This window comes from Procambarus clarkii, chromosome 18 (assembly GCF_040958095.1).
Source record: "Procambarus clarkii isolate CNS0578487 chromosome 18, FALCON_Pclarkii_2.0, whole genome shotgun sequence".
In the NCBI taxonomy this organism is placed as follows: Eukaryota; Metazoa; Arthropoda; class Malacostraca; order Decapoda; family Cambaridae; genus Procambarus; species Procambarus clarkii.
This window is the reverse complement of record NC_091167.1, coordinates 7,634,815-7,657,793: the sequence shown is the minus strand read 5'-3', so window position 1 is coordinate 7,657,793 and position 22,979 is coordinate 7,634,815.

Sequence of the window (22,979 nt, the reverse complement as noted above, 5' to 3'; positions counted from 1 at the left end):
ACCCTGTCCGTCCTGCAACCCTGTCCGTCCTGCAACCCTGTCCGTCCTGCAACCCTGTCCGTCCTGCAACCCTGTCCGTCCTGCAACCCTGTCCGTCCTGCAACCCTGTCCGTCCTGCAGCCCTGTCCGTCCTGCAGCCCTGTCCTCCTACAGCCCTGTCCTCCTACAGCCCTGTCCTCCTGCAACCCCTGTCCTCCTGCAACCCTGTCCTCCTTCAACCCTGTCCGTCCTGCAACCCTGTTCTCCTGCAACCCTGTCCTCCTGCAACCCTGTCCTCCTGCAACCCTGTCCGTCCTGCAACCCTGTCCGTCCTGCAACCCTGTCCGTCCTGCAACCCTGTCCGTCCTGCAACCCTGTCCGTCCTGCAGCCCTGTCCGTCCGGCAGCCCTGTCCTCCTACAGCCCTGTCCTCCTACAGCCCTGTCCTCCTGCAACCTCTGTCCTCCTGCAACCCTGTCCTCCTGCAACCCTGTCCTCCTGCAACCCTGTCCTCCTGCAACCCTGTCCTCCTGCAACCCCTGTCCTCCTGCAACCTCTGTCCTCCTGCAACCCTGTCCTCCTGCAACCTCTGTCCTCCTGCAACCCTGTCCTCCTGCAACCCCTGTCCTCCTGCAACCTCTGTCCTCCTGCAACCGCTGTCCTCCTGCAACCCCTGTCCTCCTGCAACCCTGTCCTCCTGCAACCTCTGTCCTCCTCCAACCCTGCCCTCCTGCAACCCCTGTCCTCCTGCAACCCTGTCCTCCTGCAACCCTGTCCGTCCTGCAACCCTGTCCGTCTTACAACCCTGTCCGTCCTGCAACCCTGTCCGTCCTGCAACCCTGTCCGTCCTGCAGCCCTGTCCTCCTACAGCCCAGTACGTCCTGCAACCCTGTTCTCCTGCAGCCCTGTCCTCCTGCAACCCCTGTCCTCCTGCAACCCTGTCCGTCCTGCAACCTCTGTCCTCCTGCAACCCTGTCCTCCTGCAACCTCTTTCCTCCTGCAACCCTGTCCTCCTGCAACCCTGTCCTCCTGCAACCCTGTCCTCCTGCAACCTCTGTCCTCCTGCAACCTCTTTCCTCCTGCAACCCTGTCCTCCTGCAACCTCTGTCCTCCTGCAACCCTGTCCTCCTGCAACACTGTCCTCCTGCAACACTGTCCTCCTGCAACCCTGTCCTCCTGCAACCCCTGTCCTCCTGCAACCTCTGTCCTCCTGCAACCCTGTCCTCCTGCAACCTCTGTCCTCCTGCAACCCTGTCCTCCTGCAACCCTGTCCTCCTGCAACCCCTGTCCTCCTGCAACCTCTGTCCTCCTGCAACCCCTGTCCTCCTGCAACCCCTGTCCTCCTGCAACCCTGTCCTCCTGCAACCTCTGTCCTCCTGCAACCCTGTCCTCCTGCAACCCTGTCCTCCTGCAACCCTGTCCTCCTGCGACCCTGTCCTCCTGCAACCCTGTCCGTCCTGCAACCCTGTCCGTCCTGCAACCCTGTCCGTCCTGCAACCCTGTCCGTCCTGCAACCCTGTCCGTCCTGCAACCCTGTCCGTCCTGCAGCCCTGTCCGTCCTGCAGCCCTGTCCGTTCTGCAGCCCTGTCCTCCTGCAACCCTGTCCGTCCTGCAGCCCTGTCCGTCCTGCAGCCCTGTCCGTCCTGCAGCCCTGTCCTCCTACAGCCCTGTCCTCCTACAGCCCTGTCCTCCTGCAACCCTGTCCTCCTGCAACCCTGTCCGTCCTGCAACCCTGTTCTTCTGCAACCCTGTCCTCCTGCAACCCTGTCCTCCTGCAACCCTGTCCGTCCTGCAACCCTGTCCGTCCTGCAACCCTGTCCGTCCTGCAACCCTGTCCGTCCTGCAACCCTGTCCGTCTTGCAGCCTTGTCCGTCCTGCAGCCCTGTCCTCCAACAGCCCTGTCCTCCTACAGCCCTGTCCTCCTGCAACCTCTGTCCTCCTGCAACCCTGTCCTCCTGCAACCCTGTCCTCCTGCAACCCTGTCCTCCTGCAACCCCTGTCCTCCTGCAACCTCTGTCCTCCTGCAACAATGTCCTCCTGCAACCTCTGTCCTCCTGCAACCCTGTCCTCCTGCAACCCCTGTCCTCCTGCAACCTCTGTCCTCCTGCAACCCCTGTCCTCCTGCAACACCTGTCCTCCTGCAACCCTGTCCTCCTGCAACCTCTGTCCTCCTGCAACCTCTGTCCTCCTGCAACCTCTGTCCTCCTGCAACCCCTGTCCTCCTGCAACCCCTGTCCTCCTGCAACCCTGTCCTCCTGCAACCCTGTCCTCCTGCAACCTCTGTCCTCCTTCAACCCTGTCCTCCTGCAACCCTGTCCTCCTGCAACCCCTGTCCTCCTGCAACCCTGTCCGTCCTGCAACCCTGTCCTCCTGCAACCCTGTCCGTCCTGCAAACCTGTCCTGCAACCCCTGTCCTCCTGCAACCTCTGTCCTCCTGCAACCCTGTCCTCCTGCAACCCCTGTCCTCCTGCAACCCTGTCCTCCTGCAACCCCTGTCCTCCTGCAACCCTGTCCGTCCTGCAACCCTGTCCGTCCTGCAACCCTGTCCTCCTGCAACCCTGTCCTCCTGCAACCCTGTCCGTCCTGCAACCCTGTCCGTCCTGCAACCCTGTCCGTCTTACAACCCTGTCCGTCCTGCAACCCTGTCCGTCCTGCAACCCTGTCCGTCCTGCAGCCCTGTCCTCCTACAGCCCAGTACGTCCTGCAACCCTGTTCTCCTGCAGCCCTGTCCTCCTGCAACCCCTGTCCTCCTGCAACCCTGTCCGTCCTGCAACCTCTGTCCTCCTGCAACCCTGTCCTCCTGCAACCTCTTTCCTCCTGCAACCCTGTCCTCCTGCAACCCTGTCCTCCTGCAACCCTGTCCTCCTGCAACCTCTGTCCTCCTGCAACCTCTTTCCTCCTGCAACCCTGTCCTCCTGCAACCTTTTCCTCCTGCAACCTCTGTCCTCCTGCAACCCTGTCCTCCTGCAACACTGTCCTCCTGCAACCCTGTCCTCCTGCAACCCCTGTCCTCCTGCAACCTCTGTCCTCCTGCAACCCTGTCCTCCTGCAACCTCTGTCCTCCTGCAACCCTGTCCTCCTGCAACCTCTGTCCTCCTGCAACCCTGTCCTCCTGCAACCCTGTCCTCCTGCAACCCTGTCCGTCCTGCAACCCTGTCCGTCCTGCAACCCTGTCCGTCCTGCAACCCTGTCCGTCCTGCAGCCCTGTCCGTCCTGCAGCCCTGTCCGTTCTGCAGCCCTGTCCTCCTGCAACCCTGTCCGTCCTGCAGCCCTGTCCGTCCTGCAGCCCTGTCCGTCCTGCAGCCCTGTCCTCCTACAGCCCTGTCCTCCTACAGCCCTGTCCTCCTGCAACCCTGTCCTCCTGCAACCCTGTCCGTCCTGCAACCCTGTTCTTCTGCAACCCTGTCCTCCTGCAACCCTGTCCTCCTGCAACCCTGTCCGTCCTGCAACCCTGTCCGTCCTGCAACCCTGTCCGTCCTGCAACCCTGTCCGTCCTGCAACCCTGTCCGTCTTGCAGCCTTGTCCGTCCTGCAGCCCTGTCCTCCAACAGCCCTGTCCTCCTACAGCCCTGTCCTCCTGCAACCTCTGTCCTCCTGCAACCCTGTCCTCCTGCAACCCTGTCCTCCTGCAACCCTGTCCTCCTGCAACCCCTGTCCTCCTGCAACCTCTGTCCTCCTGCAACAATGTCCTCCTGCAACCTCTGTCCTCCTGCAACCCTGTCCTCCTGCAACCCCTGTCCTCCTGCAACCTCTGTCCTCCTGCAACCCCTGTCCTACTGCAACACCTGTCCTCCTGCAACCCTGTCCTCCTGCAACCTCTGTCCTCCTGCAACCTCTGTCCTCCTGCAACCTCTGTCCTCCTGCAACCCCTGTCCTCCTGCAACCCCTGTCCTCCTGCAACCCTGTCCTCCTGCAACCCTGTCCTCCTGCAACCTCTGTCCTCCTTCAACCCTGTCCTCCTGCAACCCTGTCCTCCTGCAACCCCTGTCCTCCTGCAACCCTGTCCGTCCTGCAACCCTGTCCTCCTGCAACCCTGTCCGTCCTGCAAACCTGTCCTCCTGCAACCCCTGTCCTCCTGCAACCTCTGTCCTCCTGCAACCCTGTCCTCCTGCAACCCCTGTCCTCCTGCAACCCTGTCCTCCTGCAACCCCTGTCCTCCTGCAACCCTGTCCGTCCTGCAACCCTGTCCGTCCTGCAACCCTGTCCTCCTGCAACCCTGTCCTCCTGCAACCCTGTCCGTCCTGCAACCCTGTCCATCCTGCAACCCTGTCCGTCCTGCAACCCTGTCCTCCTGCAACTCTGTCCTCCTGCAACCCTGTCCTCCTGCAACCCTGTCCTCCTGCAACCCTGTCCTCCTACAACCCTGTCCTCCTGCAACCCTGTCCTCCTGCAACCTCTGTCCTCCTGCAACCCTGTCCTCCTGCTACCCTGTCCTCCTGCAACCCTGTCCTCCTGCAACCCTGTCCTCCTGCAACCCCTGTCCTCCTTCAACCCCTGTCCTCCTGCAACCTCTGTCCTCCTGCAACCTTGTCCTCCTGCAACCCCTGTCCTCTTGCAGCCCTGTCCTCCTACAGCCCTGTCCGTCCTGCAACCCTGTCCGTCCTGCAACCCTTTCCTCCTGCAACCCTGTCCTCCTGCAACCCTGTCCTCCTGCAACCCTTTTTTTCCTGCAACCCTGTCCTCCTGCAACCCTGTCCTCCTGCAACCCCTGTCCTGCAGCCCTGTCCTCCTACAGCCCTGTCCGTCCTGCAACCCTGTCCTCCTGCAGCCCTGTCCTCCTGCAACCCCTGTCCTCCTGCAACCCTGTCCGTCCTGCAACCCTGTCCGTCCTGCAACCCTTTCCTCCTGCAACCCTGTCCTCCTGCAACCCTGTCCTCCTGCAACCTCTGTCCTCCTGCAACCCTGTCCTCCTGCCACCCTGTCCTCCTGCAACCCCTGTCCTCCTGCAACCCTGTCCGTCCTGCAACCCTGTCCGTCCTGCAACCCTTTCCTCCTGCAACCCTGTCCTCCTGCAACCCTGTCCTCCTGCAACCTCTGTCCTCGTGCAACCCTGTCCTCCTGCCACCCTGTCCTCCTGCAACCTCTGTCCTCCTGCAACCTCTGTCCTCCTGCAATCCTGTCCTTCTGCAACCCTGTCCTCCTGCAACCCTGTCCTCCTGCAACCCCTGTCCTCCTGCAACCTCTGTCCTCCTGCAACCCTGTCCTCCTGCAACCTCTGTTCTCCTGCAACCCTGTCCTCCTGCAACCCTGTCCTCCTGCAACCCCTGTCCTCCTGCAACCTCTGTCCTCCTGCAACCCCCGTCCTCCTGCAACCCCTGCCCTCCAATAACCCTGTCCTCTTGCAACCCTGTCCTCCTGCAACCCTGTCCTCCTGCAACCCCTGTCCTCCTGCAGCCCTGTCCTCCTACCGCCCTGTCCGTCCTGCAACCCTGTCCTCCTGCAGCCCTGTCCTCCTGCAACCCCTGTCCTCCTGCAACCCTGTCCGTCCTGCAACCCTGTCCGTCCTGCAACCCTTTCCTCCTGCAACCCTGTCCTCCTGCAACCCTGTCCTCCTGCAACCTCTGTCCTCCTGTAAACCTGTCCTCCTGCCACCCTGTCCTCCTGCAACCCCTGTCCTCCTGCAACCCTGTCCGTCCTGCAACCCTGTCCGTCCTGCAACCCTTTCCTCCTGCAACCCTGTCCTCCTGCAACCCTGTCCTCCTGCAACCTCTGTCCTCGTGCAACCCTGTCCTCCTGCCACCCTGTCCTCCTGCAACCTCTGTCCTCCTGCAACCTCTGTCCTCCTGCAATCCTGTCCTTCTGCAACCCTGTCCTCCTGCAACCCGGTCCTCCTGCAACCCCTGTCCTGCAGCCCTGTCCTCCTACAGCCCTGTCCGTCCTGCAACCCTGTCCTCCTGCAGCCCTGTCCTCCTGCAACCCCTGTCCTCCTGCAACCCTGTCCGTCCTGCAACCCTGTCCGTCCTGCAACCCTTTCCTCCTGCAACCCTGTCCTCCTGCAACCCTGTCCTCCTGCAACCCCTGTCCTGCAGCCCTGTCCTCCTACAGCCCTGTCCGTCCTGCAACCCTGTCCTCCTGCAGCCCTGTCCTCCTGCAACCCCTGTCCTCCTGCAACCCTGTCCGTCCTGCAACCCTGTCCGTCCTGCAACCCTTTCCTCCTGCAACCCTGTCCTCCTGCAACCCTGTCCTCCTGCAACCTCTGTCCTCCTGCAACCCTGTCCTCCTGCCACCCTGTCCTCCTGCAACCCCTGTCCTCCTGCAACCCTGTCCGTCCTGCAACCCTGTCCGTCCTGCAACCCTTTCCTCCTGCAACCCTGTCCTCCTGCAACCCTGTCCTCCTGCAACCTCTGTCCTCGTGCAACCCTGTCCTCCTGCCACCCTGTCCTCCTGCAACCTCTGTCCTCCTGCAACCTCTGTCCTCCTGCAATCCTGTCCTTCTGCAACCCTGTCCTCCTGCAACCCTGTCCTCCTGCAACCCCTGTCCTCCTGCAACCTCTGTCCTCCTGCAACCCTGTCCTCCTGCAACCTCTGTTCTCCTGCAACCCTGTCCTCCTGCAACCCTGTCCTCCTGCAACCCCTGTCCTCCTGCAACCTCTGTCCTCCTGCAACCCCCGTCCTCCTGCAACCCCTGCCCTCCAATAACCCTGTCCTCTTGCAACCCTGTCCTCCTGCAACCCTGTCCTCCTGCAACCCCTGTCCTCCTGCAGCCCTGTCCTCCTACCGCCCTGTCCGTCCTGCAACCCTGTCCTCCTGCAGCCCTGTCCTCCTGCAACCCCTGTCCTCCTGCAACCCTGTCCGTCCTGCAACCCTGTCCGTCCTGCAACCCTTTCCTCCTGCAACCCTGTCCTCCTGCAACCCTGTCCTCCTGCAACCTCTGTCCTCCTGTAAACCTGTCCTCCTGCCACCCTGTCCTCCTGCAACCCCTGTCCTCCTGCAACCCTGTCCGTCCTGCAACCCTGTCCGTCCTGCAACCCTTTCCTCCTGCAACCCTGTCCTCCTGCAACCCTGTCCTCCTGCAACCTCTGTCCTCGTGCAACCCTGTCCTCCTGCCACCCTGTCCTCCTGCAACCTCTGTCCTCCTGCAACCTCTGTCCTCCTGCAATCCTGTCCTTCTGCAACCCTGTCCTCCTGCAACCCTGTCCTCCTGCAACCCCTGTCCTCCTGCAACCTCTGTCCTCCTGCAACCCTGTCCTCCTGCAACCTCTGTTCTCCTGCAACCCTGTCCTCCTGCAACCCTGTCCTCCTGCAACCCCTGTCCTCCTGCAACCTCTGTCCTCCTGCAACCCCCGTCCTCCTGCAACCCCTGTCCTCCAATAACCCTGTCCTCCTGCAACCCTGTCCTCCTGCAACCCTGTCCTCCTGCAACCCCTGTCCTCCTGCAACCCTGTCCTCCTGCAACCCTGTCCGTCCTGCAACCCTGTCCGTCCTGCAACCCTGTCCGTCCTGCAGCCCTGTCCGTCCTGCAGCCCTGTCCGTCCTGCAGCCCTGTCCGTCCTGCAGCCCTGTCCTCCTACAGCCCTGTCCGTCCTGCAACCCTGTCCTCCTGCAACCCCTGTCCTCCTGCAACCCTGTCCGTCCTGCAAGCCCTGTCCTCCTGCAACCTCTGTCCTCCTGCAACCTCTGTCCTCCTGCAACCCTGTCCTCCTGCAACCCTGTCCTCCTGCAACCTCTGTCCTCCTGCAACCCTGTCCTCCTGCAACCCTGTCCTCCTGCAACCCTGTCCTCCTGCAACCCTGTCCTCCTGCAACCTCTGTCCTCCTGCAACCCTGTCCTCCTGCAACCCTGTCCCTCCTGCAACCCCTGTCCTCCTGCAACCTCTGTCCTCCTGCAACCCCTGTCCTCCTGCAACCCTGTCCTCCTGCAACCCTGTCCTCCTGCAACCTCTGTCCTCCTGCAACCCTGTCCCCCTGCAACCTCTGTCCGTCCTGCAACCCTGTCCTCCTGGAACCCCTGTCCTCCTGCAACCCTGTCCTGCAACCCCTGTCCTCCTGCAACCCTGTCCTCCTGCAACCCTGTCCGTCCTGCAACCCTGTCCGTCCTGCAACCCTGTCCGTCCTGCAACCCTGTCCTCCTGCAACTCTGTCCTCCTGCAACCCTGCCCTCCTGCAAACCCTGTCCTCCTGCAACCTCTGTCCTCCTGCAACCCCTGTCCTCCTGCAACCCCTGTCCTCCTGCAACCCTGTCCGTCCTGCAACCCTGTCCTCCTGCAACCCCTGTCCTCCTGCAACCTCTGTCCTCCTGCAACCCTGTCCTCCTGCAACCCCTGTCCTCCTGCAACCCTGTCCGTCCTGCAACCCTGTCCGTCCTGCAACCCTGTCCTCCTGCAACCCTGTCCTCATGCAACCCTGTCCTCCTGCAACCCTGTCCTCCTGCAACCCTGTCCTCCTGCAACCCTGTCCTCCTGCAACCTCTGTCCTGCAACCCTGTCCTCCTGCTACCCTGTCCTCCTGCAACCCTGTCCTCCTGCAACCCTGTCCTCCTGCAACCCCTGTCCTCCTGCAACCCCTGTCCTCCTGCAACCCCTGTTCTCCTGCAACCCTGTCCTCCTCCAACCTCTGTCCTCCTGCAACCCTGTCCTCCTACAACCCCTGTCCTCCTGCAGCCCTGTCCTCCTACAGCCCTGTCCGTCCTGCAGCCCTGTCCTCCTGCAACCCCTGTCCTCCTGCAACCCTGTCCGTCCTGCAACCCTGTCCGTCCTGCAACTCTGTCCTCCTGCAACCCTGTCCTCCTGCAACCCTGTCCTCCTGCAACCCTGTCCGTCCTGCAACCCTGTCCTCCTGCAACCCCTGTCCTCCTGCAACCTCTGTCCTCCTGCAACCCTGTCCTCCTGCAACCCCTGTCCTCCTGCAACCCTGTCCGTCCTGCAACCCTGTCCGTCCTGCAACCCTGTCCTCCTGCAACCCTGTCCTCCTGCAACCCTGTCCTCCTGCAACCCTGTCCTCCTGCAACCCTGTCCTCCTGCAACCCTCTCCTCCTGCAACCTCTGTCCTCCTGCAACCCTGTCCTCCTGCTACCCTGTCCTCCTGCAACCCTGTCCTCCTGCAACCCTGTCCTCCTGCAACCCCTGTCCTCCTGCAACCCCTGTCCTCCTGCAACCCTGTCCTCCTGCAACCCTGTCCTCCTGCAACCCTGTCCTCCTCCAACCTCTGTCCTCCTGCAACCCTGTCCTCCTGCAACCCCTGTCCTCCTGCAGCCCTGTCCTCCTACAGCCCTGTCCGTCCTGCAGCCCTGTCCTCCTGCAACCCCTGTCCTCCTGCAACCCTGCCCGTCCTGCAACCCTGTCCGTCCTGCAACCCTGCCCTCCTGCAACCCTGTCCTCCTGCAACCCTGTCCTCCTGCAACCTCTGTCCTCCTGCAACCCTATCCTCCTGATACCCTGTCCTCCTGCAACCTCTGTCCTCCTGCAACCCTGTCCTCCTGCCACCCTGTCCTCCTGCAACCTCTGTCCTCCTGCAACCTCTGTCCTCCTGCAATCCTGTCCTTCTGCAACCCTGTCCTCCTGCAGCCCTGTCCTCCTGCAACCCCTGTCCTCCTGCAACCTCTGTCCTCCTGCAACCCTGTCCTCCTGCAACCTCTGTCCTCCTGCAACCTCTGTCCTCCTGCAATCCTGTCCTTCTGCAACCCTGTCCTCCTGCAACCCTGTCCTCCTGCAACCCCTGTCCTCCTGCAACCCCTGTCCTCCTGCAACCCCTGTCCTCCAATAACCCTGTCCTCCTGCAACCCTGTCCTCCTGCAACCCTGTCCTCCTGCAACCCCTGTCCTCCTGCAACCCTGTCCTCCTGCAACCCTGTCCTCCAATAACCCTGTCCTCCTGCAACCCTGTCCTCCTGCAACCCTGTCCTCCTGCAACCCCTGTCCTCCTGCAACCCTGTCCTCCTGCAACCCTGTCCGTCCTGCAACCCTGTCCTCCTGCAACCCCTGTCCTCCTGCAACCCTGTCCGTCCTGCAGCCCTGTCCTCCTGCAACCCCTGTCCTCCTGCAACCTCTGTCCTCCTGCAACCTCTGTCCTCCTGCAACCCTGTCCTCCTGCAACCCGGTCCTCCTGCAACCTCTGTCCTCCTGCAACCCTGTCCTCCTGCAACCCTGTCCTCCTGCAACCCTGTCCTCCTCCAACCCCTGTCCTCCGGCAACCTCTGTCCTCCTGCAACCCTGTCCTCCTGCAACCTCTGTCCTCCTGCAACCCCTGTCCTCCTGCAACCCCTGTCCTCCTGCAACCCTGTCCTACTGCAACCTCTGTCCTCCTGCAACCCTGTCCCCCTGCAACCTCTGTCCGTCCTGCAACCCTGTCCTCCTGGAACCCCTGTCCTCCTGCAACCCTGTCCGTCCTGCAACCCTGTCCGTCCTGCAACCCTGTCCTGCAACCCCAGTCCTCCTGCAACCCTGTCCTCCTGCAACCCTGTCCGTCCTGCAACCCTGTCCGTCCTGCAACCCTGTCCGTCCTGCAACCCTGTCCTCCTGCAACTCTGTCCTCCTGCAACCCTGTCCTCCTGCAACCCTGTCCTCCTGCAACCCTGTCCGTCCTGCAACCCTGTCCTCCTGCAACCCCTGTCCTCCTGCAACCTCTGTCCTCCTGCAACCCTGTCCTCCTGCAACCCCTGTCCTCCTGCAACCCTGTCCGTCCTGCAGCCCTGTCCGTCCTGCAACCCTGTCCTCCTGCAACCCTGTCCTCCTGCAACCCTGTCCTCCTGCAACCCTGTCCTCCTGCAACCCTGTCCTCCTGCAACCTCTGTCCTCCTGCAACCCTGTTCTCCTGCTACCCTGTCCTCCTGCAACCCTGTCCTCCTGCAACCCTGTCCTCCTGCAACCCCTGTCCTCCTGCAACCCCTGTCCTCCTGCAACCCCTGTCCTCCTGCAACCCTGTCCTCCTGCAACCCTGTCCTCCTCCAACCTCTGTCCTCCTGCAACCCTGTCCTCCTGCAACCCCTGTCCTCCTGCAGCCCTGTCCTCCTACAGCCCTGTCCGTCCTGCAGCCCTGTCCTCCTGCAACCCCTGTCCTCCTGCAACCCTGTCCGCCTTGCAACCCTGTCCGTCCTGCAACTCTGTCCTCCTGCAACCCTGTCCTCCTGCAACCCTGTCCTCCTGCAACCCTGTCCGTCCTGCAACCCTGTCCTCCTGCAACCCCTGTCCTCCTGCAACCTCTGTCCTCCTGCAACCCTGTCCTCCTGCAACCCCTGTCCTCCTGCAACCCAGTCCGTCCTGCAACCCTGTCCGTCCTGCAAACCTGTCCTCCTGCAACCCTGTCCTCCTGCAACCCTGTCCTCCTACAACCCTGTCCTCCTGCAACCCTATCCTCCTGCAACCCTATCCTCCTGCAACCTCTGTCCTCCTGCAACCCTGTCCTCCTGCTACCCTGTCCTCCTGCAACCCTGTCCTCCTGCAACCCTGTCCTCCTGCAACCCCTGTCCTCCTGCAACCCCTGTCCTCCTGCAACCCTGTCCTCCTGCAACCCTGTCCTCCTGCAAGCCTGTCCTCCTCCAACCTCTGTCCTCCTGCAACCCTGTCCTCCTGCAACCCCTGTCCTCCTGCAGCCCTGTCCTCCTACAGCCCTGTCCTCCTGCAACCCCTGTCCTCCTGCAACCCTGTCCGTCCTGCAACCCTGTCCGTCCTGCAACCCTGTCCTCCTGCAACCCTGTCCTAATGCAACCCTGTCCTCCTGCAACCTCTGTCCTCCTGCAACCCTATCCTCCTGCCACCCTGTCCTCCTGCAACCTCTGTCCTCCTGCAACCTCTGTCCTCCTGCAATCCTGTCCTCCTGCAACCCTGTCCTCCTGCAACCTCTGTCCTCCTGCAACCTCTGTCCTCCTGCAATCCTGTCCTCCTGCAACCCTGTCCTCCTGCAACCCCTGTCCTCCTGCAACCTCTGTCCTCCTGCAACCCTGTCCTCCTGCAACCTCTGTCCTCCTGCAACCCTGTCCTCCTGCAACCCTGTCCTCCTGCAACCCCTGTCCTCCTGCAACCTCTGTCCTCCTGCAACCCTGTCCTCCTGCAACCCTGTCCTCCTGCAACCCCTGTCCTCCTGCAACCTCTGTCCTCCTGCATCCCCTGTCCTCCTATAACCCTGTCCTCCTGCAACCCTGTCCTCCTGCAACCTCTGTCCTCCTGCAACCCTGTCCTCCTGCAACCCCTGACCTCCTGCAACCCTGTCCTCCTGCAACCCTGTCCGTCCTGCAACCCTGTCCGTCCTGCAACCCTGTCCGTCCTGCAACCCTGTCCGTCCTGCAACCCTGTCCGTCCTGCAGCCCTGTCCTCCTACAGCCCTGTCCGTCCTGCAACCCTGTCCTCCTGCAGCCCTGTCCTCCTGCAACCCCTGTCCTCCTGCAACCCTGTCCGTCCTGCAGCCCTGTCCTCCTGCAACCCCTGTCCTCCTGCAACCTCTGTCCCCCTGCAACCTCTGTCCTCCTGCAACCCTGTCCTCCTGCAACCTCTGTCCTCCTGCAACCCTGTCCTCCTGCAACCCTGTCCTCCTGCAACCCTGTCCTCCTGCAACCTCTGTCCTCCTGCAACCTCTGTCCTCCTGCAACCCTGTCCTCCTGCAACCCTGTCCTCCTGCAACCTCTGTCCTCCTGCAACCTCTGTCCTCCTGCAACCCTGTCCTCCTGCAACCCTGTCCTCCTGCAACCCTGTCCTCCTGCAACCCCTGTCCTCCTGCAACCCTGTCCTCCTGCAACCTCTGTCCTCCTGCAACCCTGTCCTCCTGCAACCCTGTCCTCCTGCAACCCCTGTCCTCCTGCAACCTCTGTCCTCCTGCAACCCCTGTCCTCCTGCAACCCCTGTCCTCCTGCAACCCTGTCCTCCTGCAACCCTGTCCTCCTGCAACCCTGTCCGTCCTGCAACCCTGTCCGTCCTGCAACCCTGTCCGTCCTGCAACCCTGTCCGTCCTGCAACCCTGTCCGTCCTGCAGCCCTGTCCGTCCTGCAACCCTGTCCGTCCTGCAACCCTGTCCGTCATGCAGCCCTGTCCGTCCTGCAGTCCTGTCCTCCTACAGCCCTGTCCTCTTACAGCCCTGTCCTCCTGCAACCTCTGTCCTCCTGCAACCCTGTCCTCCTGCAACCCTGTCCTCCTGCAACCCTGTCCTCCTGCAACCCCTGTCCTCCTGCAACCTCTGTCCTCCTGCAACCCTGTCCTCCTGCAACCTCTGTCCTCCTGCAACCCTGTCCTCCTGCAACCCCTGTCCTCCTGCAATCTCTGTCCTCTTTCAACCCCTGTCCACCTGCAACCCCTGTCCTCCTGCAACCTCTGTCCTCCTGCAACCCTGTCCTCCTGCAACCCTGTCCGTCCTGCAACCCTGTCCTCCTGCAACCCTGTCCTCCTGCAATCCTGTCCTCCTGCAACCCCTGTCCTCCTGCAACCTCTGTCCTCCTGCAACCCTGTCCTCCTGCAACCTCTGTCCTCCTGCAACCCTGTCCTCCTGCAACCCCTGTCCTCCTGCAACCTCTGTCCTCCTGCAACCCCTGTCCTCCTGCAACCCCTGTCCTCCTGCAACCCTGTCGTGCTGCAACCTCTGTCCTCCTGCAACCTCTGTCCTCCTGCAACCTCTGTCCTCCTGCAACCCCTGTCCTCCTGCAACCCTGTCCTCCTGCAACCCTGTCCTCCTGCAACCCTGTCCTCCTGCAACCTCTGTCCTCCTTCAACCCTGTCCTCCTGCAACCCTGTCCTCCTGCAACCCTGTCCTCCTGCAACCCTGTCCTCCTGCAACCTCTGTCCTCCTGCAACCCCTGTCCTCCTGCAACCCCTGTCCTCCTGCAACCCTGTCCGTCCTGCAGCCCTGCCCTCCTGCAAACCTGTTCTCCTGCAACCCCTGTCCTCCTGCAACCCTGTCCGTCCTGCAACCCTGTCCGTCCTGCAACCCTGTCCTGCAACCCCTGTCCTCCTGCAACCCTGTCCTCCTGCAACCCTGTCCGTCCTGCAACCCTGTCCGTCCTGCAACCCTGTCCTCCTGCAACCCTGTCCGTCCTGCAACCCTGTCCTCCTGCAACCCCTGTCCTCCTGCAACCTCTGTCCTCCTGCAACCCTGTCCTCCTGCAACCCCTGTCCTCCTGCAACCCTGTCCGTCCTGCAACCCTGTCCTCCTGCAACCCTGTCTTCCTGCAACCCTGTCCTCCTGCAACCCTGTCCTCCTGCAACCCTGTCCTCTTGCAACCTCTGTCCTCTTGCAACCTCTGTCCTCCTGCAACCCTGTCCTCCTGCTACCCTGTACTCCTGCAACCCTGTCCTCCTGCAACCCTGTCCTCCTGCAACCCCTGTCCTCCTGCAACCTCTGTCCTCCTGCAACCCCTGTCCTCCTGCAACCCCTGTCCTCCTGCAACCCTGTCCTCCTGCAACCCTGTCCTCCTGCAACCCTGTCCTCCTGCTACCCTGTCCTCCTGCAACCCTGTCCTCCTGCAACCCTGTCCTCCTGCAACCCTGTCCTCCTGCAACCCTGTCCTCCTGCAACCCCTGTCCTCCTGCAACCCCTGTCCTCCTGCAACCCCTGTCCTCCTGCAACCCCTGTCCTCCTGCAACCCTGTCCTCCTGCAACCCTGTCCTCCTGCAACCTCTGTCCTCCTGCAACCCTGTCCTCCTGCAACCTCTGTCCTCCTTCAGATGTGTCCTCCTGCTACCCTGTCCTCCTGCAACCCTGTCCTCCTGCAACCCTGTCCTCCTGCAACCCCTGTCCTCCTGCAACCCCTGTCCTCCTGCAACCCCTGTCCTCCTGCAACCCCTGTCCTCCTGCAACCCTGTCCTCCTGCAACCCTGTCCTCCTGCAATCTCTGTCCTCCTGCAACCCTGTCCTCCTGCAACCCCTGTCCTCCTGCAGATCTGTCCTCCTACAGCCCTGTCCGTCCTGCAACCCTGTCCTCCTGCAGCCCTGTCCTCCTGCAACCCCTGTCCTCCTGCAACCCTGTCCGTCCTGCAACCCTGTCCGTCCTGCAACCCTGTCCTCCTGCAACCCTGTCCTCCTGCAACCCTGTCCTCCTGCAACCCTGTCCTCCTGCAACCTCTGTCCTCCTGCAACCCTGTCCTCCTGCCACCCTGTCCTCCGGCAACCTCTGTCCTCCTGCAACCTCTGTCCTCCTGCAATCCTGTCCTCCTGCCACCCTGTCCTGCTGCAACCCTGTCCTCCTGCAACCCCTGTCCTCCTGCAACCTCTGTCCTCCTGCAACCCTGTCCTCCTGCAACCTCTGTCCTCCTGCAACCCTGTTCTCCTGCAACCCTGTCCTCCTGCAACCCTGTCCTCCTGCAACCCCTGTCCTCCTGCAACCTCTGTCCTCCTGCAACCCCTGTGCTCCTGCAACCCCTGTCCTCCTATAAGCCTGTCCTCCTGCAACCCTGTCCTCCTGCAACCCTGTCCTCCTGCAACCCCTGTCCTCCTGCAACCCTGTCCTCCTGCAACCCTGTCCGTCCTGCAACCCTGTCCGTCCTGCAACCCTGTCCGTCCTCCAACCCTGTCCGTCCTGCAGCCCTGTCCGTCCTGCAGCCCTGTCCTCCTACAGCCCTGTCCGTCCTGCAACCCTGTCCTCCTGCAACCCCTGTCCTCCTGCAACCCTGTCCGTCCTGCAGCCCTGTCCTCCTGCAACCCCTGTCCTCCTGCAACCTCTGTCCTCCTGCAACCTCTGTCCTCCTGCAACCCTGTCCTCCTGCAACCTCTGTCCTCCTGCAACCCTGTCCTCCTGCAACCCTGTCCTCCTGCAACCTCTGTCCTCCTGCAACCTCTGTCCTCCTGCAACCTCTGTCCTCCTGCAACCCTGTCCTCCTGCAACCCTGTCCTCCTGCAACCTCTGTCCTCCTGCAACCCTGTCCTCCTGCAACCCTGTCCTCCTGTAACCCCTGTCCTCCTGCAACCTCTGTCCTCCTGCAACCCTGTCCTCCTGCAAACTCTGTTCTCCTGCAACCCTGTCCTCCTGCAACCCTGTCCTCCTGCAACCCCTGTCCTCCTGCAACCTCTGTCCTCCTGCAATCCCTGTCCTCCTGCAACCCCTGTCCTCCTGCAACCCTGTCCTCCTGCAACCTCTGTCCTCCTGCAACCCTGTCCTCCTGCAACCTCTGTCCTCCTGCAACCCTGTCCTCCTGCAACCCTGTCCTCCTGCAACCCCTGTCCTCCTGCAACCTCTGTCCTCCTGCAACCCCTGTCCTCCTTCAACCCCTGTCCTCCTGCAACCCTGTCCTCCTGGAACCTCTGTCCTCCTGCAACCTCTGTCCTCCTGCAACCCTGTCCTCCTGCAACCCTGTCCTCCTGCAACCCTGTACGTCCTGCAACCCTGTCCGTCCTGCAATCCTGTCCGTCCTACAACCCTGTCCGTCCTGCAACCCTATCCGTCCTGCAACCCTGTCCGTCCTGCTGCCCTGTCCGTCCTGCAGCCCGACCTCCTACAGCCCTGTCCTCCTTCAGCCCTGTCCTCCTGCAACCCCTGTCCTCCTGCAACCCTGTCCTCCTGCAACCCTGTCCGTCCTGCAACCCTGTTCTCCTGCAACCTTGTCCTCCTGCAACCCTGTCCTCCTGCAACCCTGTCCTCCTGCATTCCTGTCCGTCCTGCAACCCTGTCCGTCCTGCAACCCTGTCCGTCCTGCAACCCTGTCCGTCCTGCAACCCTGTCCGTCCTGCAGCCCTGTCCTCCTACAGCCCTGTCCTCCTGCAACCTCTGTCCTCCTGCAACCCTGTCCTCCTGCAACCCTGTCATCCTGCAACCCTGTCCTCCTGCAACCCCTGTCCTCCTGCAATCTCTGTCCTCCTGCAACCCTGTCCTCCTGCAACCCTGTCCTCCTGCAACCCCTGTCCTCCTGCAACCTCTGTCCTCCTGCAACCCCTGTCCTCCATCAACCCCTGTCCTCCTGCAACCCTGTCCTCCTGCAACCTCTGTCCTCCTGCAACCCTGTCCTCCTGCAACCCTGTCCGTCCTGCAACCTCTGTCCTCCTGCAACCCTGTCCTCCTGCAACCCCTGTCCTCCTGCAACCCCTGTCCTCCTGCAACCTCTGTCCTCCTGCAACCCTGTCCTCCTGCAACCCTGTCCTCCTGCAACCTCTGTCCTCCTGCAACCCTATCCTCCTGCAACCCCTGTCCTCCTGCAACCTCTGTCCTCCTGCAACCCCTGTCCTCCTGCAACCCCTGTCCTCCTGCAACCCTGTCCTCCTGCAACCTCTGTCCTCCTGCAACCTCTGTCCTCCTGCAACCTCTGTCCTCCTGCAACCCTGTCCGTCCTGCAACCCTGTCCGTCGTGCAACCCTGTCCGTCCTGCAACCCTGTCCGTCCTGCAGCCCTGTCCTCCTGCAGCCCTGTCCTGCAGCCCTGTCCTCCTACAGCCCTGTCCTCCTACAGCCCTGTCCTCCTACAGCCCTGTCCTCCTGCAGCCCTGTCCTCCTGCAGCCCTGTCCTCCTACAGCCCTGTCCGTTCTGCAGCCCTGTCCTCCTGCAGCCCTGTCCTCCTACAGCCCTGTCCTCTTACAGCCCTGTCCTCCTACAGCCCTGTCCGTCCTGCAACCCCTGTCCTCCTGCAACCCTGTCCGTCCTGCAGCCCTGTCCTCCTACAGCCCTGTCCTCCTACAGCCCTGTCCTCCTACAGCCCTGTCCTCCTGCAGCCCTGTCCTCCTACAGCCCTGTCCTCCTACAGCCCTGTCCTCCTACAGCCCTGTCCTTCTGCAACCCCTGTCCTCCTGCAACCCTGTCCGTCCTGCAACCCTGTCCGTCCTGCAACCCTGTCCGTCCTGCAACCCTGTCCTCCTACAGCCCTGTCCTCCTACAGCCCTGTCCTCCTGCAACCCTTGTCCTCCTGCAACCCTGTCCGTCCTGCAACCCTGTCCGTCCTGCAACCCTGTCCGTCCTGCAACCCTGTCCGTCCTGCAACCCTGTCCTCCTACAGCCCTGTCCTCCTACAGCCCTGTCCTCCTACAGCCCTGTCCTCCTACAAAGAACGTCGCTCTTCGTTCGTATGCGTTACATAAGGCGAAAAATTGTCATACTAGAAAATGGAAGCGAGTTGGAGGGCAGACTAACTTAGTTGTAATGACCGCATGGTATGCGAAAGTTATAAGGGCAGACCTTACGGGTCAACTGGAAGTGTTTGCGAAGAGGCTCACTCCAGTGTTGTGTGCCCCTGTGACCGCTGGAGTGTCCCCCTGTGACCGCTGGAGTGCGCCTGACGTCCCTGAGTTGTCTCCCACTGTTGTGCCCACCATCAACTTTGCATCAAAACAGCGACTCTCGACAAACTCCGGCTTTATTGGAGTGAAAATCCAATAAGTGACGTTTTTGGAAAAGGTGTTTTGAAAAGTTCCATTAATGTTGGCGTTAACAGGGTTTGGGATTAGGAGGAAAAATTCGCTGGCAGTAATCGAGCAAGTTTTCCTTTTTTTATATATATAAATATAGTTTGTGGCGCGCGTTAAAAATTTTCTTGAAAATCTTCAGCGTTTGAGATTTTCCTCAGTTTCATTTCTTCTCATTTCTCTTCGAACTCCATGGAAGGAGTTCAGGCATTTTTTTTTGCGAGGCTAGGTAATCTTAGCATGTCTGGTGATCGACTCACTAGAGTAGGCACTTAGCAACAATAATCTTGTTGTCGAGTAGGTAGAGCAAAGATGTATAGGTTTCGCAAGATAGTGATATGGGTGAAACGGGGCCCAGTAGTGTCTTAACTTATCTAAGGGGGAGGGGGAGAGAACACAGGGCTTCTCTCAGTGAGGGGAGACCTTCTCTTAGGAGGGGGGGAAGGCGTCAGACAGGGGAGAACCCACATCAACATGCCAATTCGTTTGACTCATGGTTCTATTCACCTGAGTCATGAGTCTCCATGAGTCTTCTATAACTCATGGGGATTCGTCGACGGTGTTGGGTGTAGAGGGCGGCGTCACACGGGGTGTTACGGCCCTCTCGGGTCGCAACTGAGTTCGTACTCTGATGTTATTAGAGGAAGTTGTATCCGGCCCCAAGCCAGTAGTGGCTTTCAAGGGATGTGATCCGTGACGCAAGTAACTTAAAGGGGAAGGGAAATAAAGGCAAAAACTTAAGATTATAATTATTAAACCATCACCAAATAAATAATATAAGATTACACAGGGGGAAGGGTATTAACACTGTACACAATCGTCTTCTCCTGAAGACTCTGGATCCAAGCTCTTGGTGCTAAGTCATCGGTGCTTTCGTGGCCTCACAACGAATCCTTTGAGAAGCTGAGTCTACCCTGGCCACAGGTCAGCCAAAACACAGGTCCACTGGGGGCACCGCCGTGGAGGCCGTCAACCACAAGTCCAGCAGGTCTGCTGGCAGGTTCCGGATCAGCATCGCTGGTCAGGCCACTCCACGAGCGATACTAGGGTAACGCCCTAGTCAGGAGCCTCGTGTGATACCACAAATCACTCTCCTGTCCTCAATACCCCAGTGGATAATCGTCTCTAGCAGTCGGTCCCGGGTAATCCTTCTACTGCCACTCCACTGGCAGGGTAACACCACAGTGTTCTTCCGGGAGGCGACTCACAGCTGCTACAGCAAAGCACAAGGTATGGGGACGGCTGCCTTGGGTAGACTGACTCAACTTCCATCACAGCAGTCCCAGGTCGACTCTGTAAGCAGACACGTCATCAATAACAGGGACACTAAAACACCTCACTTACAGGCTCAGACACAAACGCCCGACATATCCACTCCATAGATGGCGTTGTAGTCTGAGCACCACCTCACCAGAGGTCAGCAGCGGCGGTGTTGTGAGCTGAACCGGACTGGAAACTGGCCCTTGTGGCCAGTACACCTTGTCCTCACCAGGCGTCGTCGTCCATTTGGTGGGGGTTTCGGGAGCTGACCCACAGATGGCGCGGTTGTCACTCCTCCGTGCTCGGACGCTGGATCCGGGTCCGTAACACGGGGGAGAAGCCACGCGTTCATATCCACGGGTTCATACTCCCCGGGCTTGGGGAGTAGAAGAACTCCCAGAACCCCATCAACCAGGTATCAACCAGGTTTCAGTAGTCAGGAGGTCAAGTGTAGTGCTGACCAGTGAAAGCTATTTTGTGGACGGTGGGGAAATAGTTCGTGAAGCTGGGTGGAAAATGTAGTGTGCGTGTGTGCATGTGCATGTGCGTGTGTGCGTGCTCAGTCTCACACACTCACCTACCGGGCAACACGCTAATAAAATGAAAGTACTGCATTCCAATGCATTTCTGTGACAAGGCGTGACAGGGATGATGAGTTAAGTGTCAAAGAGCGGGCTCGGGGCTCACCACACTAGCACACACTAATACCATTGACCATTAAGTACACTGTTGTCAATGTTCGTTCACCATTACCAGAGAGGTGTCGACATAAGGGGGTCACAACATAACCAAGATGAAGATACTGGCTATCGACAAGGAGTCATTCTGATGGGTATCTCAAGTCCTCTTAGGGGTTCCGAGACGGTGAAATCGTTTTTCCCAGCAAGAGACATCAGGTGAAAGGAAACTAGGCCAACCATTTCTGGCCTACCCGGGGATTGAACTCGGATCTGCTCCGTTACCAGCCAAGAAGGTCATGGGCTGGCCTGAACTAATGATAGGCGCGAGTATTGAGAGCCAGAAGAGTGTGATTCCCGCGTGTCTCTACAGAAACTGGTCTTTAATGCCTGGTGGCTTAGCAGTTTGTTGCACACCGGTGCCGTCAGCTCTGCAACAATGGCAGTTGATGAAAAATGCAGGATTTTTCAATTCTCGAATATGTCCCTTGTGTCCGTATTATCCCTGAGCGCTAATTGATGGAATTAATAAGAGTTAAATTATCATCTGAGTGGGCGCGGAAATTCTACTTAATCCTACAAAAATGCCCTTCGAAATGCATTTTTTAGTGCCCGACCTGATTTCACAATCGGCTCCCTCTCTCTAAGGCACCCATCAAAATCAATCCTCTAAGTACATTTAGAATTAGTCGCCTACAAAACCCTCCTCCAATCCTTCTTCCAGAGGGACTCCGTTGGGGGAATGGTAGCGTACTCAACCCGCTTCCAGAACACCCCTATCCCTGTTGAACTATCCTTTCACAGACCTGTCCCTCTCCTTATTCGGGACGCCATGGAAGACACATCATGGTTCTAAGATGGTCGATCTTAGAACCACTTATTGCTCGTGCTTTTGCATCATTGCTTGTCATCGCTCATCAGCCCGATGGCAGCACAATTCATAGGAATATAAGAATTATTAACTGGGCATCCACAATGCAAGCTGAGTTGGTAGCAATACTGGTAGCACTCGAAATTATTGACAACATTGAAGTAGACAGCTTAATTATTTCCGACTCTTTCCTCACTACGAGCAATAGATAGTTTGCAATCAAGTAATAACGTGCTTGTCTCAGAAGCTAGACGTAGATATATAAGAATGTTGTGGATTCCTTCTCACATTGGCCTGCAGGAACATGACAAAGTTGACGCCCTTGCTAAGGTTGCAGTAAATAAAGACAGTATTGAACGGAATCTTGAGTTATCAAATAGGTCCCTTAAAAGTGTCATTAGACGAGAACTCCTGGATGGATTTGAAGAAAGTAGAACAGTGCAAACTGGAACTAGCAGGTCCATTGTTCATCACAATGAAATGTGTGAAGTAAAACGTGTATGGGGCAAGTACGAAAGTCAGTAGACTAACAGACGTTGTCACAGCTCGTATAAGACTTGGCTACAAGTATCTCTGGCAGTTCGGCTTGTATAGGGATCTATATGAAAAGTGTAAAGTGTGTGTGATAAATACAGGGACACACACTCGAATATTATATCTTGAACTGTAGTAAAATTGAGCCATTTAGAGATAAATCTAAACTCAAGTTCCTTGTACCGTATCCATATTTCGCTTCCAGTAGATAAACGACATATGAGATTCAGAAACAAGTAGTGTATTGTGAAGACTAATAATAAACAGCAGCTCCCCTATGGCTCTGAAACATCTCCATTGCTCAAACAATTATATGTTAGCGATAAGACTTACCATTAATGTATAATGACTTAGAGTAAATATATAGCTCTTGAAATATAACATTCACTGTAACTAGCTGACATTGTAATTATAAGGTGTGAAGGATAGATGAAATTGTTTATGTAATAATCTAAGATGAGGTCTAATAAAGACCTTTTGTGCCCTCTGTAATGCTTTTTGCGCTACCGCTCACAGGATGGGTATGGGGTGCACAATAAACTATCCGCCTCCGGCGGCAACAATTCAATTAAAGAACCACTTTATTTACTTGACTTTCCATTTTTCTTTGGTAGAGCGACGGTCTCGCTTCATGCAGGTCTGCGTTCAATCTCCGACCGTCCAAAAGTGGTTGGGCACCATTCCTTCCCTCCCGTCCTATCCCAAATCCTTATCCTGACCCCTTCCCAGTACTATATAGTCGTAATGGCTTGGCGCTTTCCTCCTGATAGTTCCCTTCCCACTTTTCTTTTAACCTATTTTTAGTAGGAATTTCATTCCTATAGATCTATCACCCTATTCATTCTCGGTGCCTTAGGTCTATCGCCCTATTCATTCTCAGCGCCTTAGATCTATCGCCCTATTCATTCTCGGCGCCTTAGGTCCATAAGAACATAAGAACAAAGGTAACTGCAGAAGGCCTATTGGCCCATACGAGGCAGCTCCTATTCTATAACCACCCAATCCCACTCATATACTTGTCCAACCCGTGCTTGAAACAATCGAGGGACCCCACCTCCACAATGCTACGCGGCAATTGGTTCCACAAATCAACAACCCTGTTACTGAACCAGTATTTACCCAAGTCTTTCCTAAATCTAAACTTATCCAATTTATATCCATTGTTTCGTGTTCTGTCCTGTGTTGATACTTTTAATACCCTATTAATATCCCCCCGGTTATGTCCATTCATCCACTTGTAAACCTCTATCATGTCACCCCTAACTCTTCGCCTTTCCAGTGAATGCAACTTAAGCTTTGTTAATCTTTCTTCATATGAAAGATTTCTAATTTGGGGAATTAACTTAGTCATCCTACGCTGGACACGTTCAAGTGAATTTATATCCATTCTATAATATGGCGACCAAAACTGAACTGCATAAT